Raw genomic sequence first — 17,581 nt, 5'->3', positions numbered from 1 at the left:
TATAAAAAGACAATCAAATAAGGTTATTAACTCAAGCTTATCATTATTTACTAGCAGTGTGTGTGTGTGTGTGTGGGAGAGAGAAAGAGAGAGAGAGAGGGGGAGAGAGAGAAGGAGAGTAAAATTTTAATACGGGGACACTAGTCTTTCACAGTTTTCATACTCAAATGGTTTTAACCATTTCAAAATAATCTTTTTTATATTATGATTAGATTTGCTTACATTTGATGAATGAGCTTTGGTGTAATATTAATTGTTATAAGAAGTAATGATGATGATGATGATGATAATTAATAAATATTACTTTGATAAGAAAGTAAAGAGGTGTGCTAAACCACTAGACCAAGAGGCCGTCAAGTCAAAATTATTTAACGAAAACGATTGTACAAGGAAATAAGTATTTAAAATGAAACTGATAAGTTGGTTATTGAAAAAAATAAGATAAAGTTACATTATTTTATTTATTTATTTATTTATTTATATTATTAAAACTTTAGTGTTAGTTAATTTTATTATACATTTTTGCAGTTTAATTGACATAGTAGTTAAAAAAAATTATATTTATCAACAATATAACAATCAGTTTGATAATAACTATTTATGTATAAAACTTAGGTAAGTTTTTTTAAAGAAAATATATAAATAAAGTCTCCAAGGTTTTATTGTTCGTTCATTTAAAAATCTATTTAAAACAATGTTGTTTTCTCTTGCGACTTTCAACAGAATATTCCTTATAGACAAATGGCTCTAAAAGCTTTTCATTAAATTAAACGATTTTTAATTGAATCTAAATTAATTTCAGTTAAAAAAAAACTTGTATTAGTTTCTATTTTATCGAATTAGGTTTTATTTTGGGGAAATCAATTGAATTACTTAATAGATTTATATTATTTTGTTCAATTCCGCTAGTAGTAAGGAGTATAGTGTGACACTAGAACCTTAGTAATATCTAAATTTATAAGTAAACTAATTATGGTCGAATTTTAACCATTTCATCACTAGTAGATTAAAACACAAATTTTTGTCCGTTTTATTGTACAAATCTAGCATTCAAATAACCTGCGTTATAATCTAATTGTAAACGTTATAAATTAATTTTAATGTACCTACCTAATTACTAAATGAAACGAAGCTAAGATCTGATTTGGCATTTTGGCACGAGTTAGCATTTTATACATATAACTAGTTTTTGCCGGCGGCTTAGCTCGCATTAATTTATCCCCTTAGGGGTGGAATTTATGAAAATCTTAGAGGATGCCTACGTCATAGTAGCTTTATGCATGCAAAGTCTCAACCCGATTGGTTTAAAATTGACAAAGTTTCATACAAACTTTCATCCCCTATTTTATCCCCTTGTGGGTAGAATTAATCAAAATCCTCTCTTAGCGGATGTCTACGTCATAACATCTACCTGCATGCCAAATTTCAGCTTTTTCCGTCCAGTGGTTTGGGCTGTGCGTTGATAGATCACTATGTCAGTCACCTTTGAGTTATATATATTTATTTGCTGAGTTCCCGATATTTCGGCAGTGATTCAACCACCATGATCACGGGTAAACTGAAGAGCTGCGGGTAGATGGAAAATGAAATCTTTTTATGGGCAGACATATGCGTCTACCTTCACACGTCTTCGTTTGTTGCTACTATTAGAACTCGCTCGATATTCATCTCGGCAAACTGTACTCACAGTATCTTCACGTACATTTAATACACTTTTTGATCGCGTTTTTTGTTTTTATTTAATTAAGCCAATCATTGGATATATGTTTAAATATTGACCGCGTCAAATTTAAAACAGTATATAAGTCTAAATTATTAACCGGGTCTTAACACGAATAATTTTATGGCAAATAAAGGTATTTACCTCTCTCGACGTTTCGACTAGGTTGCACTAGCCGTGGTCACGAGCTGACTGGAGTAACAGCGATGTCAATGTAGATAGGTGACAGCAGTTTTTTCCTCATCTACCGTCACTAGATTGTTTAACGAAAGTTCGCGACACACAGCACTCACGGTATCCGTACACTTATTGACTATTGATGCTACTGAACTTTGCTTGAATTTATTTATAACTGGATTCCACGCAGATGATAATTTTAAGCCATCCTCTCTGTTGAAATTGGGATGTTTTTTAATTTCAATCGCCTCCCGGACCATTCGTGGGTAATAGTGGCGATCAGTAGAGAGGACCTTAGGCGCATGTAGTTCAATCCAGTGATTTGTTGTTGTTGTTAGATGATCGGCAATCGCTGATTTGTGTGGTTGTCGATTTTTAACCGCTGCGATGTGCTCTTTGACTCTCTCGGCTATTGATCGTTTTGTTTGGCCAATATAAGAGCTTAAGGTTAATAATTTAAATAATGTATATTAAACACGAAAGTTTAAAATTAACAGTATATAAGTCAGTACCTCGCTGATTTATTTTTAGAGACTCACTGTCAGCCCTGTCATCCCCATCAAATATTCTTAGGCAATAGAGTTGGTATTCGCGTATATGTAGGTGTTGATTGTTACGTCTTAAAAATACACTGACCTTTACATGTGAACTCGCTCCCTAAAGGCATATCTAATAGAAGGAAACATGGTAAATGATAATAATTAAGATTATAATCTAAACTTAGAAGTAGAGATAGGGGTTAAAAAAACGTAAACTTTGTGAGTAGTCATCTATACATCTATACATATAAATATAATTGGAGTATCTACAAACAGACACTCTAATTATAGATAGATATAGTATAGATTTTTTCATTCATTCATCGCAGCCCGGAAGACGTCCACTGCTGGACATAGGCCTCCCCCAAAGATCTCCACGACGATCGGTCCTGCGCTGCTCGCATCCAATGCCTTCCAGCGATCTTGACCAGATCGTCGGTCCACCTTGCTGGAGGCCTTCCCACGCTGCGTCTTCCGGTTCGCGGTCGTCACTCGAGGACTTTACTGCCCCAACGGCCATCTGTCCTACGAGGTTTTATGCTTTACGTACAATAAAATTGTAAAATTATGACAATCTAAATATATACTATACACTAATCTAAATATATACTCTGAAGTGGCAATGGGCAGCCATTGCCACTTCAGAGTCGCAATTCTTCGGGCTATGTCGGTCACTCTGGTTCTTCTGCGGATCTCCTCATTTCTGATTCGATCACGCGACTTAAGTGATGACTTACGGAACAGAGACGTGGGCACTAACTATGGGCCCCATCAACAAGCTCAGAGTCACTCAGAGGGCAATGGAGAGGGCTATGCTCGGAGTTACTCTGCGTGATCGAATAGTATAGATAATATGTGTCAAATACAATGAATGCAAACAGATTACTGAAACGTTTCGAAATGAAATTTATTCTCACAAAGACCGTAATAGATCGTATACGAGGTTTAAAATAACTATATAAATCTATATATATAAATCAAATTGCAGTGTCTGTTTGTAATATTGAAATAACCGTTTTTTACTACATGCATATGAATGTAAATACGGTACATATACCAAAATAACATTTTTTACAATTCTTGTCTGTCTGTCTGTTTGTTCCGGTTAATCTCTGAAATGACTCGACCGATTTTGACGGGACTTTTTGGCAGCTGATAGCTGGTAGATAGCTGATAGGTAGCTGATGTAATAAGGAGTGACATAGGCTACTTTTATTTTAGAAAAATAAAGTTTTCTGTTATAAAATGCCTGCATAAGAATCGTGGTACATGGCGATTTTTTTTCCGGACTACACTAAAGCGGCAGCTGGCCTTTACAGGTTCACCGGACGATAGGGTGCGCGTGCATCTACAATTCTACACATTTATTTAGGTGTTACATATGCTAAATATGAAAATACCCGAATATTATCCCATTCGGGAATTTACCCCGGGTTTTTTCCCCATATTGGGGTTTTTGCCGGGCAAAATCCCATTTCTAACTACGGTATACGTACGAGTGTCTATAACAACAAAATAAATGTACACCAACCTAATTGGTAGTAATTTAGAAAGAACAACACAGGATCATTTCACCGAGTCACGCGACGCAATACCGTTTACTGTTGAAACAGTACATTCAACGGAATTGTATTATAAATCACTTTACTTGGTTAATTTATATTATTGCTTTCTAAGAACTTGACCTTTTATATTTTATTAATTCCTTGAAATTTTGTTTACGTCACATTTTCATGGACTTTTATTGTAACAAGTAATTGGGAAGGATTTTTCTTTCTCTCAGTTAATTGTTAGAGATATTGTAAACAATGAAAGAAAAATAATTTATTACGCGTGTAATTCCAATAGATTATTTAATGATTTATTAACTTACTAGCTACTCGCCCCGGCTTCGCACGGGTGTACATATATTATACATATAAACCTTCCTCCTGAATCACTCTATCTATTCAAAATGACCGCTTCAAAATCCGTTGCGTAGTTTAAAAGATTTAAGCATATATAGGGACAGACAGCGACAGCGACTTTGTTTTATACTATGTAATGATGACTAGCTTGTTGCCTGCGACTTTACCTTTATTTATATATTTTCCTTTATAAAATACAATGATGGTAACCGTAAGACAGATGTTATATTTATTGTTCACTAACCAATTTATTGTTCAATAATGTATTATATTAATAATATTTTTTGGAATTACAACACTTGGAAATAGATGGCGTCACTAGTCTCTAAAATATTTTAGGAATATTTTAAATTCAATTTCAAAAACCATTTCTTCATGTAGGACATCTTAGCCGCTTATGAATTTCAAATTCTTTATATTACGAGTATAATTGTTTTCCCTACCATCCAGTTTAGTATATATATCCAATTTAGAAGAACTGGCAAGAAAAACAATTGAATTAGTTTTTTTTTAAAGCCAGTTTGTTTACAATGTATATTTATTTATTTATTGACATCAAATTAAGTGAGCCTTACAGCTTCCCAATATGCTCACTTAGTAAAAAATGTACAAAATATTAAATATTAATAATTACAACCGGGATGAATGGAAGAGAAAAACATATTACGACGACCACAAATGAGTGGGATAAGGAAGAAGCAGATAATGATGAGTTAGATTACAAAAAGAGTATATCGATTAATCATCATCATTGGATGATGATGATCAAAAAAATATTATATCGAATAAAAAAGGTCGGTCTAATTAGACAAATCTTAGTAATATCATCATCAGTGAATGAAGATGATGAAAAAATATTATATCGAGTAAAAAAGGTCGGTATAATTAGAAAAACCTTAGTAATATCATCATCAGTGGATGAAGATGATGAAAAAATATTATATCGAGTAAAAAGGTCGGTATAATTAGAAAAACCTTAGTAATATCATCATCAGTGAATGAAGATGATGAAAAAATATTATATCGAGTAAAAAAGGTCGGTATAATTAGAAAAACCTTATCAATATCATCATCGTTGGTAGCTACTTAATTTTCGTGTTAATTAAAGAAGTAAAAACAAAAAAATCCCAATTCATCTTTTCCCATTGAGTGTTTTAATTTGTGAGTTGTGACTCGAAAATTAATTGAAATAAGATTCTTAGAGGGAATTTATGTCTGTAATTTACTAGAAGATATTAAATAGGTTAGTTAATGTCCTTTTAGAAAGTTGCCAGCGTTTTATTAAATACTTGACTGTGCTGTAAAAGTGTATATTGAAGATCATAATCATTTTTAATAGCGTCGTAGCGATGTTCTATAACCCAGCGTAGACACCAAACGTGAGTTAAATTTAGTAATAATTCTCAATCAAATAGTATTTTATTCATTCTAGCTGTTCCCGCGACTTCGTACGCGTGGAATTAGATTTTATTTTTTCTAAAATAAAAGTAGCCTAAGTTACTCCTTATTACATCAGTCAAAAAAAGTCCCGTCAAAATCGGTCCAGCCATTTCAGAGATTAGCCGGAACAAACAGACAGACAGACTGACAGACAAAAATTGTAAAAAATGTTATTTTGGTGTATGTACCGTATTTATATTCATATGAATGTAGTAAAAAATGGTTATTTCAATGTTACAAACAGACACAACAATTTTATTTATATGTATATAATGATATTTTCAGGGTTTCTTTATAAAATAAACTAATAGTTGTATCACTGTAAACAAAGAAATGTTTTATTTAATTTTAAAACACTATAATTATTTAACAATGAAATAATGAATCACACATATAACTCACCTGTAAACAAAGAAACGACATTTAAAGTTTATTACAATTATTATTCAACTATTACTGTCTTTTTATAATATATTTTGTATATCCTTATTCAAGCACACTTGTTTTTTTACGATCCATTTTTATGTTATTTCTATTGACAGCTCCCTTTGACACTCCTTGCAATCAACAGAAATAGAATTTCTTAATGAGTGTGAATGAGAAGAAATTCTTAATTTTCTTAAAATTTAAAATTCTTAAAATTCATATGCTAAATATGAAAAAACCCGTTAAAATTAAGAATGGTGATTCAGCCGAGAAGAATAAAGAAGAAACTTACATGTTACTCTTTGAATCTGGTCAATACTTACGAAAATTATTTGCCATTTATCTCTGCATCACCCATGGTTACCTGGTAGAAAAAGTCACTTGGTATTGAGGAGAGAGAGTCCGCCATGTGAGGTAATTATATCTCTATATTAAATTTATTAAAGTTATATAAATAAATAAACAATGTGATTATATATAGAATAGAATAAATAATCATCATCATCGGAATACATAAATCTTTATTCAAATAACCTCTATATAATCACTTTTTAGTGATATTTTTTTTAATCTACCACTCATTCGGAACGCAGTCTCATCACAAGAAGCATGAGAAAGAAACTTGTGTGTTCATCTTTTAAGTCAATATACATTAACGAGTAAGAGGCATACAACAAAAAACCGCTACGCACATTATTTGTTTCAATCAGATAATATTCTCAGCACTATATAAATTAATATGATTTAGTTTGTTATTCTTCTAAAAAATATAATTAAACATTATTTAAATTATTAACCGGGTCTTAACACGAATAATTTTATGGCAAATAAAGGTATTTACCTGTCTCAACGTTTCGACTAGGTTGCACCAGTCAGCTCGTGACTACGGCTAGCTAAAATTATTCGTGTTAAGACCCGGTTAATAATTTAAATAATGTATATTAAACACGAAAGTTTAAAATTAACTACTTATAATTAAAGATCAAACGAACTTACCAAGTGAAGTTCGATCATAATTATGTGACAGCTTCATTCTTAGCGATTTGTGTTTACATATTGTAGTAGTATTCCCAAGCACCAGCCTCGCACGGTAGTTCATAGTTTTTTTTTTTTATACAAAAATAAAAATTAGTTGTTGTATTGACTATTCCCTTACTACCTCCCACTACTTACCCGATAAGGTGGGATATTTTTGTTACTGCGCTCATTCTGTGTTTCCGTGCCGAAGCCTCCGCACGTCTACAATATACGAAGCTACTATCAACATGGGGAGAAGACGAAGGAACGAAGACAGCAAAGAAAACATTCAAACAAGAAAATTACAAGAGACTCTGAAAAAAGAAAAATCTTCGTGTTATTTATTCATCGGACAGTGAATCTGAAGGTGGAAAATTATAAATTTGATGCGTGCTTACCATACTGGGTATTCTCTGTCAACCAAAAAGATCTTTATCAATAATTATCATCAATAAACTGTTTAATTTTATAATAAGTTTTTTATAATATATTCATGAGTATGTATTTACAAAAAAATAATAAGGATCTATATACCAGTTGTCTAGTACTCATTATATAAGCGCAGCTTAACTTAGGACTGGCCCTGTGGAAAATGTTAAAAATAAAAATAAAATTAATTAAAAGATTTTCTTTACCATCAAACTAATTTTGTTTCTTTAATATTATATTTAAGGGCAGAAAGTACAGAAAGTGTAAATTATGAAGCCAATGGCAATGCAACCCAATAACACTTTAGAGGATAGAGTCTTAAGATGGAGTCGTTGTGACATCAAGATGTACAAGACGCTACATAAATAATCTCAAACGGCTTACGTTTACGACACAAGGCAACGATGGCTCTAGACGTGGATTTCCATGAAACTGCTATTTTAAACTTTTTATTTTGTAACTTTGTTTGTACGGGATCCCTTGCGTGCGTTTCAGCGGAGTACTGTTGACTGAATGTCCTTGGTTGCAAATCGTAACTTATTTCTTTTGTAATTGAGTTCAATTTTAAATAAACGGATGCAATTTATAAATGGTTCAATGTAACTTAAATGTAGATACATTATATTGTGCCTCAGTGGTTTAGTGGTTAATACATCCTAACTTTCCGATCGCCGCGACATCATATGTTGCTGAACAAGTTTAATTTGAATTCAAGTTAATTTTAACTAAACTTGATTAACATTTTTTGTTCTACTCTTAGCCAAATGGAATTTGGTCAATTGTCTTCAATCAACTTACTTTACCTTCACACCGGGTGCTGCTTGTAGGGATTGGACTATTCGGATTAGGGCCACTAATTAGATTATTTGCCATTGCCAAAATTTCAATAGCATATGCTATTGAAATTTTGGTCACTGGTCACAACATTCTCCCTAATTGAATTTAAAAATGAATCTCTGTTTTGTAATTACGCACAAGCTCATTTGAAGAGTTTTTTATCAGTTCTTCTTACCTCGAAATCATTCCGAACTGACGGTAGATTTGACATATCATGAGAGTCTGTAATAGACCTACATGGTAAATATATTTTGATTGATTGATTGACGTCTGGAGATAGCAACGTGGTAGGCAGAGAATCCAGTACTACAATGATTTCTCCATACAAATTTTTCATACACTTGCATAACTCGCTTTTACTACGTACCTTGACTGATATCAAAGACTCATGTACACTAACTCTATTAGTATTACTTTAGACGTTCTTTTGTTATAGATAATAAATTTTTGTTACATAATTACAAAGCAAACAATCTTATTGTCTAACTAGTTACTCGCCATTGTATCGCCAGGGTGTACATGTATTATATATACAAACCTTCCTCTTGAATCACTCTATCTATGAAAAAACCGCTTCAAAATCCGTTGAGTAGTTTTTTAAAGATTTAAGCATACATAGGGACGGACAGACAGCGACAGCGACTTTGTTTTATACTATGTAATGATGATGCTAACCATTGCCTATGTATATGAACAACAATGTGGGGCTCCTCATTGTGTTGCTTTTCCGGACTGAGCTATGTCACTGCAAATTCACTATAGTAGGTTGTTAGGGAAAATACTATATAATGGAAGCGTCTGTCTCGTACCTGTAACTTCTTAACACGTCTCGATGTTTTCGCCAGCTTACAGTTCACACAGTAGGTTGCACACTAAGTTTTTCATTAATTTCAATATAGGATTAATGCACGCGCGTTTCGGCCGCGGTACAGTCTGTTATGTATTATAATGTAATAGGGCTGATTAGAAGCTGTGGTTATTACATGCGTCCTCGCTATGTCTCTGGGCAGTACCTGAATATCAGTGGTTTGTTGCTTGTATGCAGCAAACAATACACTGAGGTGCTGCCTTTTTACGTATGGGCTAGCACACACACTACGTTACTCATACCGTTTTTTTGTTGTTAACTGTATTGCATTTTATTTTCTCTATATATTTGTTATGTATTGTATTTTGTTTGACTTGACTAATGTAATTGTATATCTGTTTTTATTATACAGTGTTTTGTGTGTGTGTGACTTTAACTTGAATAAAAATTTTATCTGTCATATGTCATAGATAAGGGGGGAAAAGCGCGGGAACAGAAACGGGCTCTAATATAATAGTCTGTGCTTACAATGGGTACAGAGTAGTTTTTGAACACAGGTGTATTGATTAAACAAACATATTTAAATTTAAAATTTTATTTAAACTAAAGAATGTCATATAATACAAAGTGTGTACCGGTTACAATTGACCACAATTAGATTTTAGATTGAAACAAAAACGGAAAGACATGCCACGTGTTTTTATATAATAAATATTTTATAAGTACTTTCCGATAAAAAATATGTTTTGTCAAAATTCAATGTCCACAATACATATATGTGTATATACAACATATACTATCTAAAAGGTACGTTGTAATTTATATAGGCATCTGAAAACAAATTAGGCTAAGACGACGTGTGTATGACCTATATGTAGACCAATTAAAGACCTATTTACCTATGTTAGGTACAATTATTGGTTAGTCCTTTCCCACCACTGCCCATCAACCGCTTTCTGTTCTTACCTAATGATAAGCTGGTAGAGAATGCCATATGGCATTAAGCTCGCCAAATTGTACAATTTTTAAAAGTGCAATAAAGAATAAATAAATAAAAAATATGATACTATAATCAGTAGCAATATTGGAGCAGTTGTAATGGCGTTAAAATCAGAATATATTTCTGTATGGTGTCTTTCTTTTTTTATTTTAATCTTAGTAATTAAGCAAAATTCGTTTGTAAAGTTTAAAGTAGTGTGTCGCCATTTTGCATTAATAACTAGATATTTAACATACAGAAACTTAAAACAATATTGTCTTGAAATGTCAACAGCTCACACGATTTGTCATCCGATCAGTCGGGGCGATCTGACGGATTAATTTAATTCTCCGAACACAAGCAACATTAACAGAACGCACGATTTGTCCACCGATTAATAGGACCGATCTGACGGATTGAGTTAATTCTCCGAACACAATCAACATCAACTGCACGAACGATTTGTCCTACGATCAGTCAAGCGATCTGACGGATTGAGTTAATTCTCCGAAAACAATGAACATCAACTGCCTGCACGATTTATCCCCCGATTGATCGAGGCGATCTGACGGACTGAGTTAATTTTCGAAACTAGAAAGAAACTACAACATGTTTAATATTTTACTGCATTAATTTCTACATTGCAAATTAATATTAATGTTCTTAACATTAAAGTCTTCTTTTCAAAGTGCTTAATTTTTGATTTACGACTTTTAATATTCAGTACGTGAAGTATAAAGTACATAGTTGTGTGAATATTCATTTAACAACTTTAATTGAGACTGTCATCTCGTTATCCAACACCGAAACTTGCAACATGAACTTGGAGTCCAGTCAATCCGAAGGTGTAAAGGCCAGCTGCGGTCAATAGCATTAGAATAGTTAAAAAAAACAAATGAATAAGTTACATGTGGTTCGTAAATTTGTTTTGTTGTTGTTGTGCTGTTGGTCATAGCTGGTTTTACCACAACGATAGGGGGCGATGCACTCTAAACCCGCGGAAGGACTTACGTAGCGGCTGAAAGGTATATTCTGCCTGGCGGATTTGACTTTAATCCGAGGGGTAGATGATAGAACCTCAGTTCAGGCCGTCGTAATTTCGATCGCCGTTTGAAATGAACAGAAGATCGATTTGATAAGTTATATTGTTTGTTCACTCGACGTCTGAGTTAGGGCAACTGCATACCAACATTTGTTAGGAATCAACAGATCGACTAGACTAATCGGATAACAAATTGTGTCGATCAAATTCAACATTTATTAGGAATCGACAGATCGACTAGACTAATCGGACGACAAATTGTGTCTATCAAATTCAACATTTATTAGGAATCGACAGATCGACTAGACTAATCGGACGACAAATTGTGTCTATCAAATTCAACATTTGTTAGGAATCAACAGATCGACTGGACTAATCGGACGACAAATTGTGTCTATCAAATTCAACATTTGTTAGGAATCAACAGATCGACTGGACTAATCGGACGACAAATTGTGTCGATCAAATTCAACGTTTATTAGGAATCGACAGATCGACTAGACTAATCGGACGACAAATTGTGTCGATCAAATATTTTAATATTATTTTTAACGGGAATCATAATATATTGTAGAGCAGACCAATTACGTGTCCTATTAAGTGATAATAAAGTCGTAATTAAAACTAATTAACCTAATAATCCAGTACTTAAAAAAAACTAGTGTAGTGTTTTGTTATTTATGTCCACATAAGCTGCTATTCGCGACTTTGGTTGCTTTTGAATGATACATTTTTTTTTTATACTAAATTTGATTAAAAATAGCCTCTCGTTGACTTCTGCAATAATAACAAACATACAGATACACTTTATATAGTTTTTTTCTTATTTTAATGAGAATTTGATTTATTTTATAACACAGGGGACAAATGAGCATGCGGCTCATCTGATGGTAAGTGATTACCGCCGACCATGAGCACCAGCAACACCAGGGGAATTGCAAGTACGTTGTCGGCCTTTTAAAAAGGAATAAGCTCTTTTCTTGAAGGTTTCAATATCGTATTGGTTTGGAAATAGGTACCATTGCTGGAAGGTGAATCCACAATGTGTTTGTGTGTGGTAAAAAGTGTCTAGAAATCCGCACTGTGATCACCAATATAGGTCGTAAAGCTTCCAGTAGCGGCAGTCAGGGTTCCGTATTAAATATTTGTGATCTCACACATGTAACGGAAATAAACAAAATAATACAAATCTATTGAGTATATTAATGGTAAGTGGTAACCATCGCTTGTATACACGAACTGCACCACGGATATCACGTTATCATGTGACAGCTGTGGTCTTTGCCTGGACTTACCTGAAGCGTAAGATTGTTTGTGGACAATCAGCTTCTTTTCTATTGCAATGACATAAACAAAATATTAAGAAAATAACTCAAAGATACTCAAAACACTACAATAGCTATAATAGATTTAGAAAAAAGTTGAACGTTTTCTAAAAATAAATAACTTAGTTATTTTTTAAAAATGTTCAACGTAACGTTTAGTAACTGAGTAGTATAAGAAAAAGATACACGTAATTAGTCAATTTTTGTTTGATCTTAATCCATTTTGGTAATTATGTAGATGTTATTATAAATTAATTAGTCATAGATTCATCAATTATATATTTTCACCTCTTACTTTAGATAAAAACGTCAAGAAAAAAGCGTATGCTTAGGATAGAGCGGAATATGAAACAATTAAATAGCACGTGGAAAGCAGTTTTCCATGAAAAACATTGTCAGTAATGTGATTTTTTTTATGATTCACATTTTTCCTGTAATTGATATTATTTGAAAAATTATATTTTTCCTCAGACAACATCGAATACCAATAAATTGATGATAATTAGTCTCGAAAGTATTAAAATTCTTTCACAATATTTTATTTCCTGCTTTTGCTTGATTGATATATTTCGATGGAAAGTATTCCTTTGAAAATAATTTTATATAACGTTTTTTAAAATATCTGTTACACGACAATTTTACAAACGAAAGTCCTGGATCAAGATTAAATGACGTTACGATGTAAAGATAGATTTTTTTCTAAAAAGCTTCATAAAAATAAATTTACAATATAGCCGATAATTTTTATTTACGTAATACAGCGTTATGGGATTTAAAACGTCAAATCGTCGATTAAATAGAAAAATGACATTTTTCATACAAGCTAGAATTGCCCCCTTTTATATAAGTCAATTAAATTAACCACGCCGTCTTAATCATTATCTAAATACTTTTAAAATGATATATAACACTTCTGTGTAAATTTAAAACTAAAGGAAAATATAATTTTAATAAATTAAAAAAAAAAAACTATAAATATTTTTTAATGCTTGTCTTATAAAAAATTTACGTTTTGAATACTGCTATTTTTCTATTTAACCGACGAAATGTCAATTTGACGTTAAGGGTGTTAAAATTGACAGTGGTTTTTATACAAACACTAAAGGAGACAGTCTCTTACATTATTCAAACATCGATATTTATATTTAAACAATAATCCAATTCCTATTTATAAATTGGCACATCGATTAAATATTTACAAACATAACTAATTTTATCACGATATCGTATAATATAGGCGTATTTGAGTTGAACAAGTAACAGTAGTAACAGTAAATACAAATTCACATTTGATAGAAGTTAAAATTAAAATTAATTCTATAACGAAGTGTACATGTATATATTGATAAAATTAAAATGATCAATTGATAAATTTTAATGTTTAACAAGTTTTGTTGACGTTTAAAATAGAATTAAGCGAAGTTAGAAAGTAGTGTATTTGTAATTTCCAGAATTATGCAATAATTTAATTTGAAATGCATATTTCAAATCATGTAGTTAGTAACTCGACTTTGACACGCTACCGCGTGTCTAGTTTACAGGGTACTGCAATCGAGAAATATATATATATATATATATATATATGTAGGATGTCTTTAAATTAGTCTGTTTCTTGTTACGAAGAAAATTTTTTAACAGATGATATAAAACAAACTCAAGATTGAATTTTAAAATTCATAGAAAATTTGTTTAAATCCGATACACATAAACCATGTGCAAATTTAATATGTAGAATACTTTTAAATCAAATCAAATCAAAAATAATTTATACATAGAACATTTTAGCCGCGTATGAACGTCAAGTTTTTGTATTAATTCACATTAGTAACGCCTCCAAGTACAGCCAATCTACCTACCATATAAGCTCTGCGTGTAGTTTCTATTGTATATTTACTTATTAAGTTTATATGCTGTATGAAGTGTTAATGGGTCTTTTGCATGACAACTTTCAAAATCATTAACAGTAGCTGTCAAGGGGTTTAAAGTCATTAAATAGAGTTTAGAGTAATAGTTGACATGTTGTGATTAGATTTTTTCAATAGGACGCCATGCGTGACTGGCAGTTATTAATTGTGGACTTAGAAATATACTACTTTCATGTACGATTTCAGAGCAAGAACAATGTATTGGGGATATTCATTCATTTCATTCACAAACTTAAGAGTAACGCTCTTGTCGGTGGAGCTCTTGCCACTTTCTACGATCTTCCATCATACTCTTTAAGCCTTGATACGACGCGACTCCAATTCTGTCTTTAATTTGTTTGATGTAACTATGCCTTGGTATGCCTTATTAGATACTGCAAATATGAAACCGTAAAACTATGATAAAATATATTTGATATTGATTTTATTATGGTATATATATAGATATACAATACATATTATTCACAAACACAGCTATATATAGAAACATGCTTATACCAACCAGCTTTTATTAATATTTGTTTGTTAATTTAAGAAGAAATAATTATTTTTTATTCTTAAATTAAAATCAAATGCAGTTCTATTTTTAAAACAAACCCAAAAAATGTTTTGATAATGAATAAAATTATTAATTTATTAAAAGATTTAAGAAAATATAATCCCATTTATTAATTCATCGTCTTATTAAATATTTCTATATTAATAAGTAGCGATATTTTTTATAATTTAATTAGCTATTCAGTGAGTCCTGTATCGCTGTTTATCCCACTGGACAGAGTTTAATAGCAGGATCTTTGAAATGTAATGTTTGTCTTTTGAAACTAATTTCTTGCCCTGAAATTCAGATACGTCGATTTAAAACAATATACATATATAGTTCTTAAAACATAAAATAACATCGTTGTTAAATATTGTCGTAAATATATCTTTATATAAAATTACATATTAGTACCAAATAAAAATTACATTGTGTGCATATAGAATTTTAATGATATTTTAATTTATATAATTCCGAATCAAATAAATTATATTCATTTAATTCCAAAAATATAATCAATTATTATATTTATGCGGTGAGAAAAAATATACCTGTAATTTGATTATTTCACAATATACAATTTCTTATACTAACAAATGTGTATTATTATACAGTTTATAATTAAATTATTAACAAATAACAATAGCCCCTTCTTGTGTCTTTAAATTTAATTTATGTGCATAGGATATATTATTATAAATTTGTCCTAATCTTAATATAAAAGTTACACTATGGTTTCTACTCATATTGACACTTTCGATTTGTTATTTCTGTAAATATATTTTTTTAAATAATAAAAAGTTATTTATTTTCTCCGTGCACAGTTAGGACGGAGGTGGAAGGACGCTTGAGAATATACGAAAATAAACAAAGCAATGGAATAACAATGAAATTTCTTTAAATACATAAGAAATCGTAAAATCGGCCGCCGCTACTGAAAGTGTAGAATTTATTTAATAAAAAAAAATGTTTATTCATATAAATATATGAGTAATTCTGAATATTTATTATTTATAAATCTACTGCCAGATTGGGAATGTACAGGATTATTCAACTTGTTTGGTGGTCGATATTAATAATTTAATGTACATAGGTATAAACTTGTTTGGAGGTCAAATTAATTAATTTAAAGAAATGTATGATTCTAAATTATGTACTTCATAGGTTGAGAATACTGTGCTTTATTATAAGTATTTATACCACCAATTGTTAGCTATGTATCTTAAATAAATATATGTAAATAAATTTATTTTAAATACATAAATAAATATATTCGTACTTAAAAAGATTCAATCGAATGGACACTAACTGTAGTTCTTTTCAAATAAATATTGTGTAACTTTACATGTTTGAAACTTGTGAATACAAACACCCAAAAATCATTATACGAATTGTACGATTGGATTATACAATTTAGTGATATCTTTATTTACCATAATATTATTCGTGTTAAAACCCGTTTATTAATGGTATAGATAGTAATTAAATGGTAATAATTAGTCCAAAAATTAAAACAATTATCCTAGTTTTATAAAATTACTAGCTTAATTCCCCAACGTTACTCGCGTTTAGCGTATACTTTTAAATTGTCTTTAAGTATTCAACAATTAAATTGCTTATAATTTCTGCGATTATTCAAAGAAATACAAAAATAGATTTTCAAATACAGTGATTGATGCTATCAAATAAAAAACTAATAAAAACTTTTCAATTTTGCTAATGCTCTGGCTTCACCCAGGTGTCCATAAGTTTGTAAATTTTATATGAAATGAAATGAAATGAAATAATTTATTTGCGAAATATTGGTACAGTAGTATAATTAATACGATGTCACATGAAATCCATTGAAAAATATTTACCATACAGGCATGCAAATTACGTGAAGGCGCTTGTGCTCTCTAATATTCTTGGACACTGTAAAAATTACCAAGTGACAGCCAATTGGTTTAATTTGAATAAAAACAATCTCTCTTGGAAGATTGTTGTACACTCATTGCCAAAGTATACATTTCTCTTATGTAAGTCTAATCGATACATTGGTGTGTACTATCATTAGGTTTTACTCGCAGTGTTGTGTCTGTTAATTTCTTAAAATAGTCGAGTTTCAAATATACAAATGTCTTTAATATACATACATGGCAATGGAAGGATGTTTAATTTTTTAAAAAGATCGACAACTTTCTCTTACTCTGGCATCACACACAGCTCTTATACATTTCTTTTGCCGATAAATGCCCTAGTAGCATCCACAGAGTTTCCCCATATTATCATGGTAGCTTGGAAGAAACATATCCATGATATGCGTTCAATGCAGCCTGTTTGGAAACTCATAAACGCAGTTTTCTTATTGCATGAACGATATAAAACGTTACATAATGCATCTATGTGAGACTTCCAATTACAATTTCTATCTACAATTATACCTAAAAATTTTGTATTGTCCAACTTCCACAAAAATAATTAATATTTAAT

The sequence above is a fragment of the Achroia grisella genome, unplaced genomic scaffold, assembly GCF_030625045.1.
Source record: "Achroia grisella isolate CSIRO2021 unplaced genomic scaffold, CSIRO_AGI_Agris_v1 utg509, whole genome shotgun sequence".
In the NCBI taxonomy this organism is placed as follows: Eukaryota; Metazoa; Arthropoda; class Insecta; order Lepidoptera; family Pyralidae; genus Achroia; species Achroia grisella.
This window is presented reverse-complemented; position numbering follows the sequence as displayed.